General features: G+C 42.4%; 1 long non-coding RNA gene across 1 annotated transcript; it reads right to left on the reverse strand.

Moving 5' to 3' along the window:
• Nucleotides 1-7,859: 7,859 nt before the first annotated feature.
• On the reverse strand, nt 7,860-20,199 carry LOC311263171. Its single transcript, XR_014623326.1, has 12 exons — nt 20,060-20,199; nt 18,472-18,580; nt 18,239-18,339; nt 17,876-18,148; nt 17,631-17,724; nt 17,395-17,462; nt 17,080-17,298; nt 16,912-16,971; nt 16,678-16,812; nt 16,471-16,515; nt 16,283-16,363; nt 7,860-16,193 (listed from the first exon to the last, which is right to left on the reverse strand). It is a non-coding gene; the product is annotated as an uncharacterized lncRNA (long non-coding RNA).
• Nucleotides 20,200-20,263: the final 64 nt, after the last annotated feature.

Consider the following 20,263-nt stretch of genomic DNA (forward strand, 5'->3'; position numbering starts at 1 on the left):
TGGCCTGATGAGGGTTTGTGCAAAATTCGTCGCAAATCACCCAATAGGTGGCGCTTTTATTGCTAAATGATGAAAGAACAGCTTGACTGCCTTCACTTTTGATTCCTCAGCGGAAGTTGTTGCATGAACAAGCCGCGACAGCAGCATGCCCCGACAGCAGCATGTAGCGACAGCAGCACGCCGCGACATCAGCATGCCCCGACATGCGTGGACTGCGAGGGCCCGTTCATCGCTGCTTGCAGCTTTAATTATTATTATTTTTCTTTTTCCCAAATGATCGCATTTTTCACTGTCTGAACATGGACGAAAACGCGATTTTATTTGGTAAATACATCAGGCCTCGCGAAAAATTTTATAATCTGTTGTCATTGTGAATTTTCGCCACTAGGTGGCGCTATTATCAAGGAATGTGCGTTTTGGCTAATAACTCCCACGTACTTTGTCGCATATTCAAAAAACTTATATCCACGCGTTCAGTGAATTCTGCTGAATCTCCTGATATAGGCCAAGCCCATATCCGCCTACCGTTTTTTTTCGCTAGCTCGCAAAATGTCGCAAACCTACTTTTTCGAACTCCTCCCAGGCAATTTCACCAATTTGCACAAAACTTTGCACACACCATCTGTGGACCCTCCTGACAAAAAGTTATTAAAAGAATTTTGATATACCAAAAAATACTCAAATTATTAAATTACAAATTCCTGCAGATTTCCCTCAAAACAGGAAGTTTTGCATATCTCCACGATGCTGTGTCCGAATGACATCAAACTCAGGATCCTACTTCCCCATGAGCCCCTAAGGCTCTGTACTGAATTTTATCTCATGACCACTAGGTGGCGCTCTTTAAATTGAAGTAATTCATATCTCCACATCCGTTTGTCTGATTGACATGAAACTTGGTACACTTATTGCAAATGCCCTCCTGAGGATGGCTGACGAAGGTCTTACCGCTCCGACACTAGGTGGCGCTCTGGCGGCAGTTTCATTTTGTTTTTGGCACTGTGCCCACACCATAATACTTATGGATATGAAATTCATTGGGGTGGTACACACTGGCCCCTGTAACTCACACACCAAAAATTACCACTAGGTGGCGCTGTTATCAACACAAAACCGTTTTTCCCTTGACTGCCTTCACTTTTCATTACTCAACGGAAGTTGTTGCATGCACAAGCCCCGACGGCAGCATGCCCCGACACGCGTGGACTGCGAGGGCCCGTACATCACTGCTCGCAGTTTTAATTTTAGTTTTTTTTCTTCCCAAATGATCGCATTTTTCACTGCCTGAACATACCCCAAAACTCGCCAAACTTGGAATATAGATCACACCTGGCGAAAAATTTTAGAATCTGTTGTCATTGTCAAATTTCGCCACTAGGTGGCGCTATTATCAAGGAAAGTGCGTTTTGCCTAATAACTCCCACATACTTTGTCGCACAATCAAAAACCTTATATCCACGCGTTCAGTGAATCCTCCTGAATCTCTGGGTATAGGCCACGCCCATATCCGCCTACCGTTTTTTTTCGGTAGCTCGCAAAATGTCGCAAACCTACTTTTTCGAACTCCTCCCAGGCAGTTTGACCGATTTGCACCAAACTTTGCACACAGCATCTGTGGACCCTTCTGACAAAAAGTTATTAAAATAATTTTGATACTCCAAACAATAACCAAGTTATTAAATGACAACTTCCTGCAGATTTACCTCAAAACAGGAAGTGTTGCATATCTCCACATTGGTGTGTCCGAATGACATGAAACTCAGGATAATACTTCCCCATGAGCCCCTAAGGCTCTGTGCCAAATTTTGGACGACCACCACTAGGTGGCGCTCTTTAAATTGAAGTAATTTATATCTCCACATCCGTTTGTCTGATTGACATGAAACTTGGTACACTTATTGCAAATGCCCTCCTGAGGATGGCTGACGAAGGTCTTACCGCTCCGACACTAGGTGGCGCTCTGGCGGCAGTTTCATTTTGTTTTTGGCACTGTGCCCACACCATAATACTTATGGATATGAAATTCATTGGGGTGGTACACACTGGCCCCTGTAACTCACACACCAAAAATTACCACTAGGTGGCGCTGTTATCAAGACAAAACCGTTTTTCCCTTGACTGCCTTCACTTTTCATTACTCAACGGAAGTTGTTGCATGAACAAGCCCCGACGGCAGCATGCCCAGACACGCGTGGACTGCGAGGGCCCGTACATCACTGCTCGCAGTTTTAATTAGGGCCCGAGCAGGAAACCTGCGAGGTCCCTATTGTAATTGTAATGATTATTATTATTATTATTATTATTATTTTTCTTATCCCCAAATGATCGCATTTTTCACTGCCTGAACATACCCCAAAACTCGCCAAACTTGGAATATACGTCACACCTGGCGAAAAATTTTATAATCTGTCGTCGTTGTGAATTTTCGCCACTAGGTGGCGCTGTTATCAAGGAAAGTGCGTTTTGCCTTATAACTCCCACATACTTTGTCGCACATTCAAAAACCTTATATCCACGCGTTCAGTGAATCCTCCTGAATCTCTGGGTATAGGCCACGCCCATATCCGCCTACCGTTTTTTTTCGCTAGCTCGCAAAATGTCGCAAACCTACTTTTTCGAACTCCTCCCAGGTAATTTCACCGATTTGCACGAAACTTTGCACACAGCATCTGTGGACCCTCCTGACAAAAAGTTATTAAAAGAATTTTGATATACCAAAAAATACTCAAGCTATTAAATTACAAATTCCTGCAGATTTCGCTCAACACAGGAAGTTTTGCATATCTCCACATTGGTGTGTCCGAATGACATGAAACTCAGGATAATACTTCCCCATGAGCCCCTAAGGCTCTGTGCCAAATTTTGGCCGACCACCACTAGGTGGCGCTCTTTAAATTGAAGTAATTTATATCTCCACATCCGTTTGTCTGATTGACATGAAACTTGGTACACTTATTGCAAATGCCCTCCTGAGGATGGCTGACGAAGGTCTTACCGCTCCGACACTAGGTGGCGCTCTGGCGGCAGTTTCATTTTGTTTTTGGCACTGTGCCCACACCATAATACTTATGGATATGAAATTCATTGGGGTGGTACACACTGTCCCCTGTAACTCACACACCAAAAATTACCACTAGGTGGCGCTGTTATCAAGACAAAACCGTTTTTCCCTTGACTGCCTTCACTTTTCATTACTCAACGGAAGTTGTTGCATGAACAAGCCCCGACGGCAGCATGCCCCGACACGCATGGACTGCGAGGGCCCGTACATCACTGCTCGCAGTTTTAATTAGGGCCCGAGCAGGGAACCTGCGAGGTCCCTATTGTAATTGTAATGATTATTATTATTTTAGTTTTTTTTCTTCCGAAATGATCGCATTTTTCACTGCCTGAACATACCCCAAAACTCACCAAACTTGGAATATACGTCACACCTGGCGAAAAATTTTATAATCTGTTGTCGTTGTGAATTTTCGCCACTAGGTGGCGCTATTATCAAGGAAAGTGCGTTTTGCCTAATAACTCCCACATACTTTGTCGCACATTCAAAAACCTTATATCCACGCGTTCAGTGAATCCTCCTGAATCTCTGGGTATAGGCCACGCCCATATCCGCCTACCGTTTTTTTTCGCTAGCTCGCGAAACGTCGCAAACCTACTTTTTCGAACTCCTCCCAGGGAATTTCACCAATTTACACGAAACTTTGCACACAGCATCTGTGGACCCTCCTGACTAAAAGTTATTAAAAGAATTTTGATATTCCAAAGAATGCTCAACTTATTAAATGACAACTTCCTGCACATTTCGCTCCAAACATGAACTGTTGCATATCTCCACAATGCTGTGTCCGAATGACATGAAACTCAGGATACTACTTCGACATGAGCCCCTAAGGCTCTGTGCAAAGTTTTGGCCAATGACCACTAGGTGGCGCTCTTTAAATTGAAGTAATTTATATCTCCACATCCGTTTGTCGGATTAACATGAAACTTGCTACACTCATTGCCAATGCCCTCCTGAGGATAGCTGATGAAGGTCATACCGATCCGACACTAGGTGGCGCTCTGGTGGCAGGTTCATTTTCTTTTTGGCACTGTGCCCACACCATAATACTTATGGATATGAAATTCATTGGGGTGGTACACACTGGCCCCTGTAACTCACACACCAAAAATTGCCACTAGGTGGCGCTGTTATCAAGACAAAACCGTTTTTCCCTTGACTGCCTTCACTTTTCATTACTCAACGGAAGTTGTTGCATGAACAAGCCCCGACGGCAGCATGCCCCGACACGCGTGGACTGCGAGGGCCCGTACATCACTGCTCGCAGTTTTAATTATTATTCTTATTTTAGTTTTTTTTCTTCCCAAATGATCGCATTTTTCACTGCCTGAACATACCCCAAAACTCGCCAAACTTGGAATATACGTCACACCTAGCGAAAAATTTTATAATCTGTCGTCGGTGTGAATTTTCACCACTAGGTGGCGCTGTTATCAAGGAAAGTGCGTTTTGGCTAATAACTCCCACATACTTTGTCGCACATTCTAAATCCTTATATCCACGCGTTCAGTGAATCCTCCTGAATCTCTGGGTATAGGCCACGCCCATATCCGCCTACCGTTTTTTCTCGCTAGCTCGCAAAACGTCGCAAACCTACTTTTTCGAACTCCTCCCAGGCAGTTCGACCGATTTGCACGAAACTTTGCACACAGCATCTGTGGACCCTCCTGACAAAAAGTTATTAAAAGAATTTTGATATACCAAAAAATACTCAACTTATTAAATGACAAATTCCTGCAGATTTCGCTCAAAACAGGAAGTTTTGCATATCTCCACATTGGTGTGTCCGAATAACTTCAAACTAAGGATCCTACTTCCCTATGCGCCCCGAAGGCTCTGTGCAAAGTTTTGGCCTATGACCACTAGGTGGCGCTGTTTAAATTCAACTATTTTATATCTCAACATCGGTTGGTCGGATTAACACAAAACTTGGTACACTCATTGCCAATGCCCTCCTGAGGATACCTGACGAATGTGTTACCGATCTGACACTAGGTGGCGCTCTGGTGGCAGGTTCATCTTAGATTTGGCACTGTGCCCACACCATAACACTTATGGATATGAAACTCATTGGGGTGGTATAGACTGGCCCCTGTAACTCACATACCAAAAATGACCAGCAGGTGGCGCTGTTATCAAGAGAAAAGCATTTTTGGTGAATAACTCCCACATAGTATGGTGTACATTGTTGAACCTTATATCTACGTGTTCCTCGAATCGTAGGCCACGCCCACTTTTGCAGTACATTTCAATTAGCACATTCCGGAATGTCGCAAACCTACTTTTTCGAACTCCTCCCACGCTATTTCTCTAATTTGCACCTAACTTTGCACACAGCATCTGTGGACCCTCCTGACAAAAACTTATTAAAAGAATTGTGATAGTTGAAAAAACGGCCAAAATTTAAAACAATTTCCTGAACATTGTCGTCAATACAGACAGTCTTGCATATCATGGCCAAATACAAACAGCTTCATTTTCTTCACTTTTGACTTTACCTTCAGCATGGGGAGCATTGGACATGGTAGACCTCCAAGCCTACATGGCTCAGTTGATTCTGGACGGAGCACACGTGATAGAATCTGGTTGAAGCCAAAAGCAGACACGCGTCTGAAGCAGGATGAAAAGGTTCTTTATTTGAATACAACTGAATTCACAGCTGCTGATGGTTTGAGGTTCATGCTGCTGGAGAGCTGTGTCGGTGTGTTTGTTTGAGCGAAGACATACAACGACGTTCCATTTAACTATTTATTTACAATTGTATCAAGCAAGCATGATCATGGACCTTTCTCTGTTAGACAAATCACAGTCAGTGGATTGCTGTTACTCTGTAACCCATCACCCAGAAAAACATTGACATATTCACTTTACAATAACAGTTAAATTTTTGCTGTTGAGGTGTTTTAACTTCTCATTGGTCAAAAAGGTGAGGAGGCCGTGGTCTAGACTTGGCTTCTCCTGTCGTTGGTGCACAGGCTGGTCCCTGCCTCTTGGCAACACGATTCCTCCAATCCGTGAAGACATCGCTCTGTTGAAAGACCCTCCCTCTTCCTGTTCGCTTCCCGTCTCATCCTGCACTGGTCTGCACTACTTAGAGTTCATCTAAGACACACTTTGCTATCATTTCACAGACGGATACCGTTCACCTTAAGCTCATCATGTGCAGGCAACATTGTTACAGAGACAAAGGCAGCTGTGTTCTCTCTCTTATCCTGGCTTGTTTCTCCAATGTCTTAACCTTTCATAACATGGTGTCAATGCTTGGATCAATCTCATCAATCAACGGGATAAGTACAGCTATATATATAGGGACATCATTAAGTGAACATGTGGAGTAGCATATGACTGGTGCAAAAAAACAACAACTATTGTATCTCAACAGGAGTTGAGGTGCAACGTAGTGGGTAGCCGCTCATAGGAGTGCAGATCAGGTGCTGTGTTGCAGTGGGGCTTAAGAGTTGTGTGGTGTGTAGCTGCTAGAAAGGAGCGTAGCGGAACTGTATTGCTGCAGCCTTGCTGAGGAGATGGCCACTCGGAGGAGCGCAGGGCAGGTTGAGTGCTGCAGAGGTGCTGAGGAATCGGTACGCAGGAGCAGAGTCACATGTTGGTCGGCGCTCAGATGGACACTGTACACAAAGCAAGGTGAAGGTAGTCGTTGTACTGGAAAACACAGGTGCGTGTCGTTCACAAAATCATCTGCCAGCAGCTACAGTGAGGATCAGGGCCTTTAAGCGGCCGCTGATTGTCAACCTACTGCAGGTGCGTGTGATCCCTCCCGAGACAGCAAACTCCACCCAGCCTTCCAGTGCACCTCTGCAAGCAAACACAACACACAAGCACAAAAAACACAACACAGACACTGCAGCCATAGATCGTGACAAGATGATTATTATAATTTTCAGTGTCTATTCTTTGTATTTTCACTAGTTGGAAACACTGTTTACAGTATTAAAAGCTGTTAAATAAAATTTGGTCATGAATATGTTTGAATGATGTTTTTTTGTGGTAATTTAATGTTGATTTTCTGTTATGAACTTTAGTCACACTTGTTATACATTTAATATAGTAAAATATGGCCTTTCATTGTAAATGCAAAAACAATCAGCAGGACACCGCAGGGAATCGAACCCCATCCCAGTAAACCAGGAGTACCATTACCAGTGCCTTTTGCTTTTTGAGGCTACATGAAAGGTAAAGCAAAACCTGCATTAGCAACAGCATATGACATTGATATTATGTGATTAATGCAATGTAAGTGCTATATATGAGCTTAAACGTTTTCAATAAAATGTTTGACTTATAAAACTCCAAATGTGTATCACTGACATTAGTGATTACAATTATTATTACTATTTGTCATAACATGTTGTAGTTTAAAATGCTGTTGTAATGCAGGAAACGAAACCCTTTTTATATCTAAAGTTTTTTTTTGGGGGGGTGTTTTTTTGGTTTTGTTTTGTTTTTTGTTTTTTTTGTTTTTTATATATTGAACACACAATACAGAATAACACAAACCTCCTAAGGAAACATGATGAATGTAATGAAAAACTTTTTTTTGTCTTTTTATATATTAAAACACACAACATAGCACACAAAACTCCTAAAAGGAAAACATCCATATATAAAGAACTACGATATAAACAACAACAATCAACAATTATTTTTTGGTCATCTATCTATCTATCTATCTATCTATCTATCTAGTACGAGGCAACGATATACGAGGCAACAATATATATATATATATATATATATATATATATATATATATATATATATAAAATTATTACTGCTCTTGTCCCTAACAACTCTTCTAGGTCCTAGATGTAAAAGAACACATGATCCCCTCATGGTCACTGAAATAAGTTGGCACCACTAAGGATTCAACAATATAATGTGTTGTTTTCACATACACATGATCAATTAGTGTGCCGTTTTCTGTTGTTGGTTGTTTCACAAATTGAACAAACCCTTTGTTTGTCATGAATTTGGCAATTGACGATGATTTCAAAATGTCGTCATTGAAATCTCCCATGACGGCAACTGTGTCGCTTTGTGGATTCAGCCAATCAAGTAATTTGCTTAAATTTTGTTTAAACAAAGTCATGGGATAAGATGGTGGTCTGTAAATTACTGCTATTAATATGCTGTATGTAGTGCAGTAGTAAACCAAACATTCTAAATTTACATTTGGTACCTGGAGAACATTACATGCCAAATTGTCTGCACTATAAAGGCCAACTCCACCATGTTGTTGACCTTGAATTTCTGTCAATATTGGGTCGCTGCTACTGTAGGACAAATTCCTTGGCTGATTATGAAATACATAACCGTCCATCTTTACAGTTTCAAATGAGGAAACTGCAGGCAGCCATGTTTCTGTAACAGCAATGCAGTTAAGCTGCAAATGCTGTGTACACAATGCCAAATCGGATACATGTTGGGTCAAATTCTGCACATTCATCAAAAACACAGTAAAGGTCTGCGTATTGAATTTGTGCCTTGTAATATTCTCGACCATGAAGGAAGGCATCTGTTCAATTGCATCTTTAATTGCGTCCTTACAATAGATGGCTTTCTCCTTAAAATCCCTGATCACCAACCCTGACAAATCTCTTACCCGACTCAAACCTACATACGCCTGTCCAGCTGCAAAAATCTTTTCAAGGGACACTACCGCTTTATCTACTGTAATGCCTTGTACTTTATGTACTGTACAAGCCCAGGCAAGCTTCAGTGGAAATTGCCTACGCATTCCACCCTTTTTGGTTACCCTATCCTCTTCAGGTCCAATGCCCGTGGAACCCATTTCTACCGCAGAGGCAAATGCACAGCGTTTCCTCTTCTGTACGCCTACCCTATCGTCATCGAATTTGACATACACCGTCTGAGGAAACCTCGTTTCGTCATCCTCCGGATAAACTATGTGTGTGACAGTGCCACACGCCCCATTGACCAGACCGTCCGCTACATCTAAGTTTTTAAACAGCATTACGCGGGCATCTTTCCCTAAAAGCAGCGTCTCATCCAGACATGTGTCGTATGCTCTGGAATGATGTCCGCTTATCAACTCCAGCTTGCCTGTTTTCTTACTGTTCACGTAATCCTGAGCCTGTATCGCAACATAATCCGGACAAGTTATAAACAACCGCTGTAGATTATGTACATTTACTTGCCGATTTGTGGGAAATATGTGCAAAGCTGAGCTGACTTCGCCGGTTTCACAACGTTGTAATATTTCAATGTCGCTATCCAACATCGGGGTACCTTTTGACCGAGTTCTAACTCTATTCAACAACTCTGCGAATACCTGATCTTTCTGACGAACGATTGTTTTCAATTCCGCAATCTTAAACAACCGAGACCACAAATCAACACCTACGTCGTCTAAATACAAAGGTTTCCCTTTCACTGGAGGCAACTGATAAAAATCTCCAACTGCAATTACACTAACATTTCCAAACGGGGAATAGTCACCAGATTGCTTAATTTGTCTTAATCTTCCATGGATGTAAGCCAATAGTTTGTGATCAACCATGGAGATTTCATCTATTATCAAAAGCTGCAAGCTACTATATTTAGCACGTAAAGAATTCAGCTTCTCCTCACCCAACGGAGTGTAAGGTAAGCGTACGTCTTTACCAATGCTAAACGCATTGTGAATAGTAGCTGCATTTAAATTGTGCGCCGCTATCCCCGTAGGAGCTGTTAGTACAACGCAAATGTCGTCCGGATCGCGACACACTCTCGACAACAACCTCATTGCCTCGTACTGTATAGCCCTGATCAAATGGCTCTTACCTGTCCCCGCACCGCCTGTAATAAATACATGTATCGGATTTGGCCTTGCTCCACTTACCCTATCTAAGCACCACTGCCTAATCTGATAAAAAATACACATCTGTGTCTCATTCAGAGACCTAACTAAAGCCAAACCGTCACGTCTGCAGAGGACATTGTTTCTCTTTTGTAAATGTGCAACGTCTTTACCGTTTACCGCTAAATCTGGAATGCCATCTACTGGTTCGTCAACTATCTGCTCCGTCTCTCTACGTTCCTCTATACACTCTAAACGTTCCAACTCCTGCTCTGGGCACAGCTCGCACCAGGCATCTTCTAAAACACCGTCACTATCGATTGAATTTTGGATATCGTCCAACTCATCTGCGTCCCTTTCAAATTTGCATCTATTCTGATCGACAACCGCTTTAACCAAATGTAGCGATTTATCACCCAATCTCACACGACCGTGACTATAAAACTGCTCAAACGTCTCAAACCCCGCCGGTTTGAGCTGCCCATCGTTATGATACGGCAAGAACAACTGCAAAATGCTCTGATGGAACAATTCCGGATTCTTAGTCTCCGAAAAGCGCACGTAACGAACAACGGCGGGCTGCGTACGTGTTCTTTTCACAACAAAACCACAATCGTTGTTTAATTTCACCCTATTGACACACGTTTCATTTTTACTCAAGACGCGATACTCTGATGCAAATGCTGCCAAACACATGTCATTAAATGTACCATCCTTCGGCCTATTCTTGTACCTGTCTACAGTATTCCTCATCCACATATCTTCATCGGTAAGATCATGTGATGATGCCTTTTGTTTTAACACGCTTAAAGGCAAACTCATTCTAACTGTATTCTCCCCTACCGGCACAAACACAACTTTCCTAGAGCACTCCTTAAGATGCATGTTTGTCAACCTATACACTGCCTCCTGAGCACAAACATCCCTATTGTGTAAATACACACTTCCTAAATTTTTCAATGCATCTTTAGCACTACTATTACCCTCTTTAGCCGCTTCCCTCTGCGCATTTCCTAACAACAACCCCATCTCCTTTTCTGCCTTGGAGATGTAAGAAATAATGTACACTACGCAAGCATAGGCATCAACGACATATTGGATGTCAATATTAGCATTCCAGCATTTTAAAAGTGGTTTGCTATACTGATTGATCCAAACCTCGTTCGCCTGCCTCTTCAAAACCACATGCGTCTTCCTGCCAACGCGATTATACGCAGCCTCAAAAACCGTTTGATTTAATCCTAAATGTCTAAACAACTGTTCCACACTATCAAAACTGGCATTCTCATCTGAAAGAGCCGTCTTAATTTTTGTCATAATGGCAACTGCAATCTCTTTTTTCATGATCTCTGGTTTTTTCTGACCCTCATTTTTGCATGCACAGCTGTCCAATTTCTGTGCTTTATCTACCTTACATTTACAAGATTCTTTGCCATCCTCTTCACTGACTGGACGTGAAATAAAAGTTTTTGCGGACGGCGGCTTAGGAAAATTGAAACGACAAACAGTTTTATTCTTTTTACAAGATTTTGAATGTCGTTTTGAATGTTGTTGCACAGATGTTACAATTTCCAATAATGTTTCATCATGTGCTGGTAATTCGCATGTTACATACTGATCAATAAATTGAACTACCTCTTCATCTGTGTTTTTATCAATTATTGGGGCATTCTCTATCCAAAAGAGGCAGTGAACATGTGGTGATCCACGCTGCTGGAATTCCACCCTATAAAAATAATCCTTTATTTTGCCAATAGGATTAGATGGAGACATGAGCACCTCTCTCAAAAAACAATGCCAGCGAAAATCAAACATTGTTGCAGCAGTGACCGGATTGCCACGCAAAAGTTGACACCTATCTGCCCATTCTAACTGTTCGGCTGTCTCTGTTCTGCCTGCCTGCTTCAAAATGCTATTGAGGAGATTTTTCCACCGCATGTCAGCTGAAGAAAACGAACAAAACCACGTGGGAACACCCAGCTGACGAACACAAGCCAACAAATCACGCTGGGCTCCCTGCCAAAAAGATGGGGTACCTCTAATGGGTTTAAGAAAACGAAACCCATCATCAACATGCAACAAGTTTTTCAAGGATTCTTCATCATTCAATAAATGTTTGGTAACTTTTTCAGATCTAGCACCTCCTTTACCCTTTCGCAATGCTATTGATACATTTGACACAACCTGTTCTACCTCAGATAAGTACTGAGCATAAAAGATGTATTCAACATTTTGTGCAAATCTACCATCAGCATGTAAAATCCTGTTATTGAAATAACGCGACAAAGTCAAACGATGCTGTCTATTATCACGATATGTACCAAGTCCCGTAGGAAACAACACTGGGAAGCATTTTGCTTCATTTGTATGATCAGACAACAACCTGACAGGAGAGTTGCCTTCTGCTGGAGCCAAATTCAAGATATCATCAAAAGATTGATCCAGTGTTTCCTGACCAATATCTACAGGCATAAGGCAAGTATCCTGAAACATGCAGTGTTGTTGTCTATCATGCAGAAGCTCATCTTCCCCAACATCTGCAGATGCTTCACCACCACCATTACAATCAGTATCCGGTTCCCTACAAAAGTGGTTTATCCACGCTTCATTAAACTCTACGTCTTTATAATGGACATTTGTCCCTTTTAAATACTGCAAAGCCTGCCTTACGCGCGTACTATCAACAAACTCATACTCATAATGTCCTTTATAAGTTAGCTTCCGCTTCAACTTTACCGGCAACAAAGATCCTTCCATGTCTGTACGTGGCAGCAAATTGCTCGTCTGCACAATATTTGCAGGAACACACGTTACAGGTCCATGTACTCCATTTTGCCCACCTTTAGGCAATGCCAACATCTTCATAAACGGAATATGCATCGCGATCAAATGTCGCTCTAAACTATTCAAACACGCCAATTCTGGTGGAATGGGACAAACCGCCAAATTGTTTAATGCACATTCAGGTGGCACAACACCTTTACTAATCTTAGAGTGACACGTGCTACAAATCCACAGCTCTCCTCTAGCTGTATCCAACCATTGACACGGCAATACGCAGTCTTCATTACATTTATGCAAATACTCTTCACTAATACATTGATCTGCAATTACACTTATTTCTTTACTTTTTGTATAATTATCTCTTTTACACTTTAAAACCTGATTCTTAAACAACATTCTGTGGCATACACAGCACACAAAATCTGGCCCATCTTTAACTTTATCCCAAAACTGTTCTCTAACATAATCAAACTGCTCTGCCTTTTCTTTATTTTGTTCCCTCTTCAATTTGTTTGCAGCTATAACACGCTTCTTATGCTCAAGACTTCCATGATACTTAGTTGCACTCATGGCTTTTACATGCTGCCTGTGCACTTCACTTTCCCTATATTTCATTTTACTCATCTCCTTAAGTTTATGCTTATGCACTTCACTTTCCCTATATTTCATTTTACTCATCTCCTTAAGTTTATGCTTATGCACTTCACTTTCCCTATATTTCATTTTACTCATCTCCTTAAGTTTATGCTTATGCACTTCACTTTCCCTATATTTCATTTTACTCATTTCCTTAAGTTTATGTTTATATACTGCATTTTCCCTATATATCCTTTTAACCGTTTCAATAACTTGATGCTTATGCACTACATTTTGCCTATATTTCATTTTCTTCATTTCAAGAACTTTATGCTTATGTATTACATTTTCCCTATATTTCCTTTTCATCATTTCAATAAGTTTATGTTTATACATTACATTTTCCCTATATCGCCTATTATTGATTTCAATGACTTTCATCCTATGCAAATAATTCTCCTGGTATTTTTTCATTATTTTTAATTTCTTTTTATTTTTCAAATACTTAGAAAAACTAACATTAGTTGGCTTAAATGTAAATGAAGTCTGCTCTTGCCTAGACACAGCACTATCCTTCTGTTCTATAACATTATCTTCAATATGGATGACTTTTTCAGCTACACAACCTGGAGCTACAACTGCACTTGAACTCTCAGCACAAACACTACTCTCTCTACTTTGACATCTAAAATTGTACCCTCTAACACAAGACACGCTCACTTTGCAGTAACCATAACAAGTCTGCATCTGAGGCTTCATAACACAAACAACAGTCTCATAATGGTTACCGTTACAATTCTCTAAATACACTGCCTGATTGGACAACTGCATATTCTTGCAACTGTATTCAAGCCAGCGATCACCATAATACGTGAAAATATTCACTCCTAAACAATCTGCTGCTGCTTGAATCTCTACCTCAGTGGCCCAACTACCCACATAGCGCATTCTCGATCTACCGAGATAATCTGCCATTGAGGAATACTCAGGACGCAAAATATATGCTAGGGGATTTGCCTGTAATTGCTTAAACACAGCTAATCTGATTTTCCTATGATTCTTCTGTGTACCACACACAGCTTGACTAACCGCTCTAAAGAAACAATTACCATCACCAACTATTTGCTCGTTCTTACAAGGAGCCCCTAATGCACCAACCTCTGTCGATACTACATCAAGTTTCTCCGACTCTACGTTCAACTGTTTGCACAAAGCTTGTGCAACGTCACCACGCAGTGGATTAAACTCAAGCCTTTTACTCGTCACATCGCTGACAAATACAACATCTGAATTAACCACATTAACATCCCTGCTTTTCAACTTTTTCGATCCATGACTACCCACTGAAATCTTACGTTTCACGCCTGCCTGACTGCTGCTACTGCCAAGGCTTACCTGTTCAGCCGACACTTTAAGCGGTGGCTGAAGAGGTAAGCTACGACCAAAGTCGACCTCTCTGCTTTCCACAGTTGCACTTTGACTTTTGTGAGTGACACAAACACCTGCAATCTCAAACAGCTTTGGAGTGTTCATTGCGGTGGCAAATTTGCATATGTGATCAAACACACGGTCAACGCAACTAAAATACACAACAACGCTAAACCCATTCACATCTACCATGCCATCTGCACCACGTGCGTGGGAGTCAACTACTGCATACTGCTCATCTCGACCAATGATAGCACACGTGCTGCCACTCACAGTCAGAAAGCATGTGTCATATTTGCTGCACATCTTTCCCAAACCATTCCTGAGAGTGGTGTACACACCTGCATCAACAAGCTGTCCCTCAACCACATCAATGTCACCAGAAACGTAGTCACCGTACTCAAACTCAAATTTCTCTCCATCGATAATGGACTCTTTGGGCAAATCTGGAACGCACAGTAGTTCAGACCGCCCACTGATAGACTTACTTTCCCGCAACGACGTGTAGAGCTCGTCCCCTAACTCTACAACCTTATCCAGATCGCCAGACTGCCACGAAAACACAGTATCAATGCTGTGTTTGGCTATAGCTACCAAACTTACAGCCATACACTGAAGCCCTCCGTGTTGGAACCGAGCGTCCCCTTGGTGAAAAGTTCCCCTGATGGAACTTACATCGGTCTCTGGCCTGACTGAACTACCATCCTCGAGCTTTGCTGCAACTCCGACGTCAACGGTCTCGCCTGCAAACAATGTAGCGCTCTCCCTGTCGTTATCTACTGGATACTCAATGACAGAAATGCCATGCACGGCATACCACTTCGCGCCTAAAGACTCCTGCAAATGACTGATGTGAAGCATCAAGTCATTAAGGCATGTGTTGAACACAGCCACAGATGTGCCAATACCAGATGCCATCCCACATGCATCACGCGTGCCACAATCAACAACCACAAAATACCCGTTATGGAGAATAACGGCACTGACCGCACCCCCGAGGTTCAACAAACACGCGCCGTGGATAAACAACTGCTCTTGCAGCTTCTCGTACATCGCGGTGTCTCCCTCCAGCCAATTAAAATCGCTACGTACTGGAGGAGGAATAGCTACCTGCCACTGCCTGCCAAACACATTGTGCTGTTCAATCAACTTGCACAAGTCCTGTTTATCCTCGCTCTTCTGCCTAGCTTCGATGTAACTGGCCAGTTTGCCACCTTCTACGCCTATGCTATCAACATCGGTCCCTTTCCACGTACACACTGGAGAAATGACATGTTTCATGACTGCTGCAACGCCACATGCCATGGGTGTATTTATATCGTAAGTGACTGGTGCACTTTTGACACGAATGCCAGGAACAACAGACTGCAGGACCTCTTCACACCTGCAAGGAACGGGGTTAGCGTCACACTTACCTTTGTTGGATCTCGGTGCCGGCGAGACACCGAGATCGACGACAGGCTGAAGGTCCCCGCCCGGCGCAGCGACGACAGGGGTGTCGGCGGCGGAGGTGGCGACGGCGACCTAGGAGACAAGAAAAACATTAAATGATTTATAAATAAACTATACTACTATTTTTATAAAAAGGTACTAGACGCACAAACTGTACTAACCTCCCTCCTGGCGTCCGCTTTCAGATGAGCAGTTGCAGGCGGTGGCACGGGTTTCACCACGGGCAAAGCTCTCGCCGGGACCTAGAGAACATTTTTTTCCAATGATTATCCAATTATTGCCATAATACTGCAGACGTGCACAAAAAAAAATCCCAATAAGTCAAATATCGAATAAAATCGAGACAAACCTTCTGGCTTGCAGAAGTCCGACGACGATGTTCCACTTTTGGACGCTAAAGGAAGAAAAAAAAAAAACACTTTCTGAAGCCATATTTGGGCAAATGCCCTTGTGGACAATATTGTGCAGTTTTGCATGTTGTTGTGAGTGTATCAGGAAAAAGGAGATGCTACACAGCCTTCAACAAACCAAGAGATACAACTTGCACGCAGTTTACCTTTGAGCTTCGTGGAACAGCGGCAGAATCAGGGGTAGGAAGATGGGATGGCACAGCAGCATCCATCGCAGCCAACACCGAACTGCTGAACCAAACAGGGTTTGGCTGGATGAGTTGGAGTGCGCTTGCGTCAACCTGTGAAATGCATATAGAGAACGACTCCTCTGTCAAAACGCCATCATCAAATCAACAATCGTATCCAAAACAGGCTAGGTTAAATCAAGTGTAACATACCTGCTGCTGAACCACCCTCTCTGCACCAGAGGACTGCTCACGTTCCTCAGGTGCTCTCCTCTGTAATGACAAAATAAGATACTTTGTATTAAACCACCAGTCGAACATTGCAGAGGTCAGCTGATCAAAAATACATCAACCGCAGCATTACAATGCGTAAACAATTACCTTCCCGCCCTTGCCGACGACTGTCCACTCAAAGGGGTTTGAGGGACGAGGTACGGCGACCTGTCCCCTGACAACCACCTTTGGGACGACGTGCCTACGAGGCGGCGACGCTCTGGGAGCAGGCTGTACCGTTGGTGTCGGAGGCTGCAGTTGTTCAAATGCAGCGTTCCACAGCAGCCCGGCTAGAACGGGCATGCCGTCACTATCGCTGAGGTGAACCTGCAAAAGTAACAAAAATGAAACGGATTACGCGGTGCAATAAACTTGTCATTCGACTACAGACAAAGTGTAGATGACACTATGTATTCTACTTACACCATCTCTGCACCACAGCTCACGGCGGTTCATGGGGAAATGCTCAGCTGTAGGGAAGTACCTGACACCTAAAAAAGAAAAATAACATACATTATTTTAACATCTCTATGGGCTATATTTAAAGTTTTACCTGAATGATTATGGAAATTGTAATATTCGTTCAAACGGTCTGCCAAACAACATATGATGCATTATACGTGGAAATGTACTTAAACTCTAGTCTTTTTAAAGCTTACCCATACGTGCTGCCACGCGGCGGAACTCTTGACGCATGAAGTCTTGCTGAAGGACTTCAACGGTCAAACGAGGTACGAAGTCTGCGACACACACCTGGAGAGCAAAGTGGTTGTTAATGACAAAGTAATTTCTTTCTGAAAATGCAATAACTAATATCATATAAATATACATTATTTTGCAACAGTTCATACAACTAAATTAACTGTGGTAATAAATCAATGAAAACAATAGAAAATAAACCTACGTTAGACCATCGACTGCAAGCGGCTTGCAGGAACTTAGCGAAGTCCGCCCCTGCCTCGTCGATGGTCTTGCTGGTTGTCAGGTTGTTGCTTGGCGCCATGACCAGGACTGCGTCAGGAGTCCGAGGAACAGCAGCGTGCAGCAACTCGGTCCTCAGCTCCCTCGCGCAGGCCCCGGGCGTGGACATGATGCCAAAGGAGAGCGAGCCCTCTGGCATCGGAACAATGCCATCTGCGAAAGCGCGCAGATGGGAAGCGCCTATGAGAAGAACAAACTGGAAAAAAAGATTACATTGTTATAGAATGAAAAGCGCTAATTATTATAAGTCTTGTTATTAATATTATCATTATTGTTATTATTTTACCTTCTCGTCAGGGACTTCCGGCGGAATGACCAGCTTGTGCTGTTTTCCCGTCAGAGACGAGACTGGCCATTGTCGCACAGCGTGGCGCTGACCAGTGCCAACTAATACACAGAAGAAAAAGACACCGAGATACACGCAGTTCATAAAATATTACAAATCACAAATCATGTAAACGCAACACACCTTGCCACTAGCAAAATATACATACACATACAAGGAAAAGATTTACATACGTGCGACAGAGACATTGGCGGGCCGCTGCGGTTCCACGTCAACCGTTCGCCGTTCTGCCATACGCCGTTTGGCTGCCTCCGAACGACGGTAAGACTTGCCCCGTGGCATCTAATAACAAGTAGACAATTGATTAATATTGACATTACAACTCATCTTTAGCCTGCAATAATTGGAAAAATACATCTTATACACACGTTTAAAAAGCAACCAGTGATGGAAGCAGAAGAATTAAAGTTGTTACTTAAATCAAAGTATTCATACAACACTGACAAATACTAGACTAAAATGCTGATAGTTTACTTTAACCCTTGTATTATGTTTGTTTGTCACCTTTACTTTGGTGTTCCCAGTCAAATTTGACCAGTCTGGTTTAACTGCTCTTACATTAACACAAAAAACATCATTTAAACATAATTGGCACCAAGTTCTATTTAAGACCTTTTAATACTGTACATAATGTATCCAAGTACCAGTGAACATCAATAACTGCAGTGAATATGCAAACAATAGACACTGAAAATTATAATAATAATGATGACAACACAGACCAAATTCACAGAACATCAGAAAATCAACATGAATAATCAAAACAACCACATTTTTATGATATTATGATGTTATAAACCAGTCAGATTTTATGCGAACACCACAGGAGGGTTGAAAACACATTTCATTTCCATGTAGCCATGTTACAATGACCTTCTCCCCAATACATAGCTACATTAATGAAAACAATAATTACTGAAAAGCTCTGCACAGGTAGTGGATTGCCGTTTTACAGTTTGATGATATTGCTAAATTAGGAGTATAGTAGAGGGTACAGTCAGTAAGTTGCGTGTTTCTTTTTCACTATACATTTCTCTTTTACTCTGTCTGTCTGCAGTGAAGCGCTACAACGCCCGCGAAGTTCAAAAATGTACTCCAGCCAATCATGGCGCAAAACGCCTCCAAGTTGAAATTGTACTCCCGACAACCACCGCGCGACAACCCCAGCGACATTTCAAATATACTCGCGCCAATCGCAGCGTAATAACGGAGTCGTTTACCAGTGAGCCGATGTGACAGATGAAATGACTTGATATTAAATTAAATGAATATTGTCTAAAGACTGGCATTGCTAGTAGCTTGTAGCTGCTTTAGCAAACACACCAAGGGCACTCATATGCTACCAAACATGTGGTTATAACCTGTGCTAACAGCCAACCACCTCTCCTATGACTACAGGGAAGCTAGTTACAGTAGCTACTGCAGGAGAAGACTCGGTAACTTTTAGCTCGTTTAGAAAAAAACACCCAAAGGTTTCTGCTGCCGAGCGATGCTAATAATGCTTGCTAACTAGCTGTCTCGTGACAGCAGAGTAGCTAACAGAGTTAATAACAGCATTGATAATACTCATTTACAAACCATACACACGCAATGTACCTTACTGAAGATAGCAGTATTTTACATACATTCAGAATTATACATTCAAAATGACGGTTCGACGAGGCAGCTAGCATGGCTGTTAGCTCGTTGTCCGCTACACTGGCAGAGCAGCCTTCTCTGTGCCGCGATGGGAAACAGCGGCTTTAATCAAGATGAACTTACCGTGTTGAGCAAGGTGAAGGTCCTTGAAGAGAATGCTGCTGTCGTAATCCGAGAGTGGTGTAAATATCTGCGAGTATCTGTATATATTTGTGTGTATTTGTTGAAAAATCCGAAGAGCCAAGGTGAAGCAGTCTGCACAGGACGAAGCCAAGTAACAGACAACCGTTCAAACGTTGCAGCGCTGACGTCAACTTTTTTTCTCAC

This window comes from Pagrus pagrus (genome assembly GCF_965226575.1).
Source record: "Pagrus pagrus genome assembly, chromosome: 9".
In the NCBI taxonomy this organism is placed as follows: Eukaryota; Metazoa; Chordata; class Actinopteri; order Spariformes; family Sparidae; genus Pagrus; species Pagrus pagrus.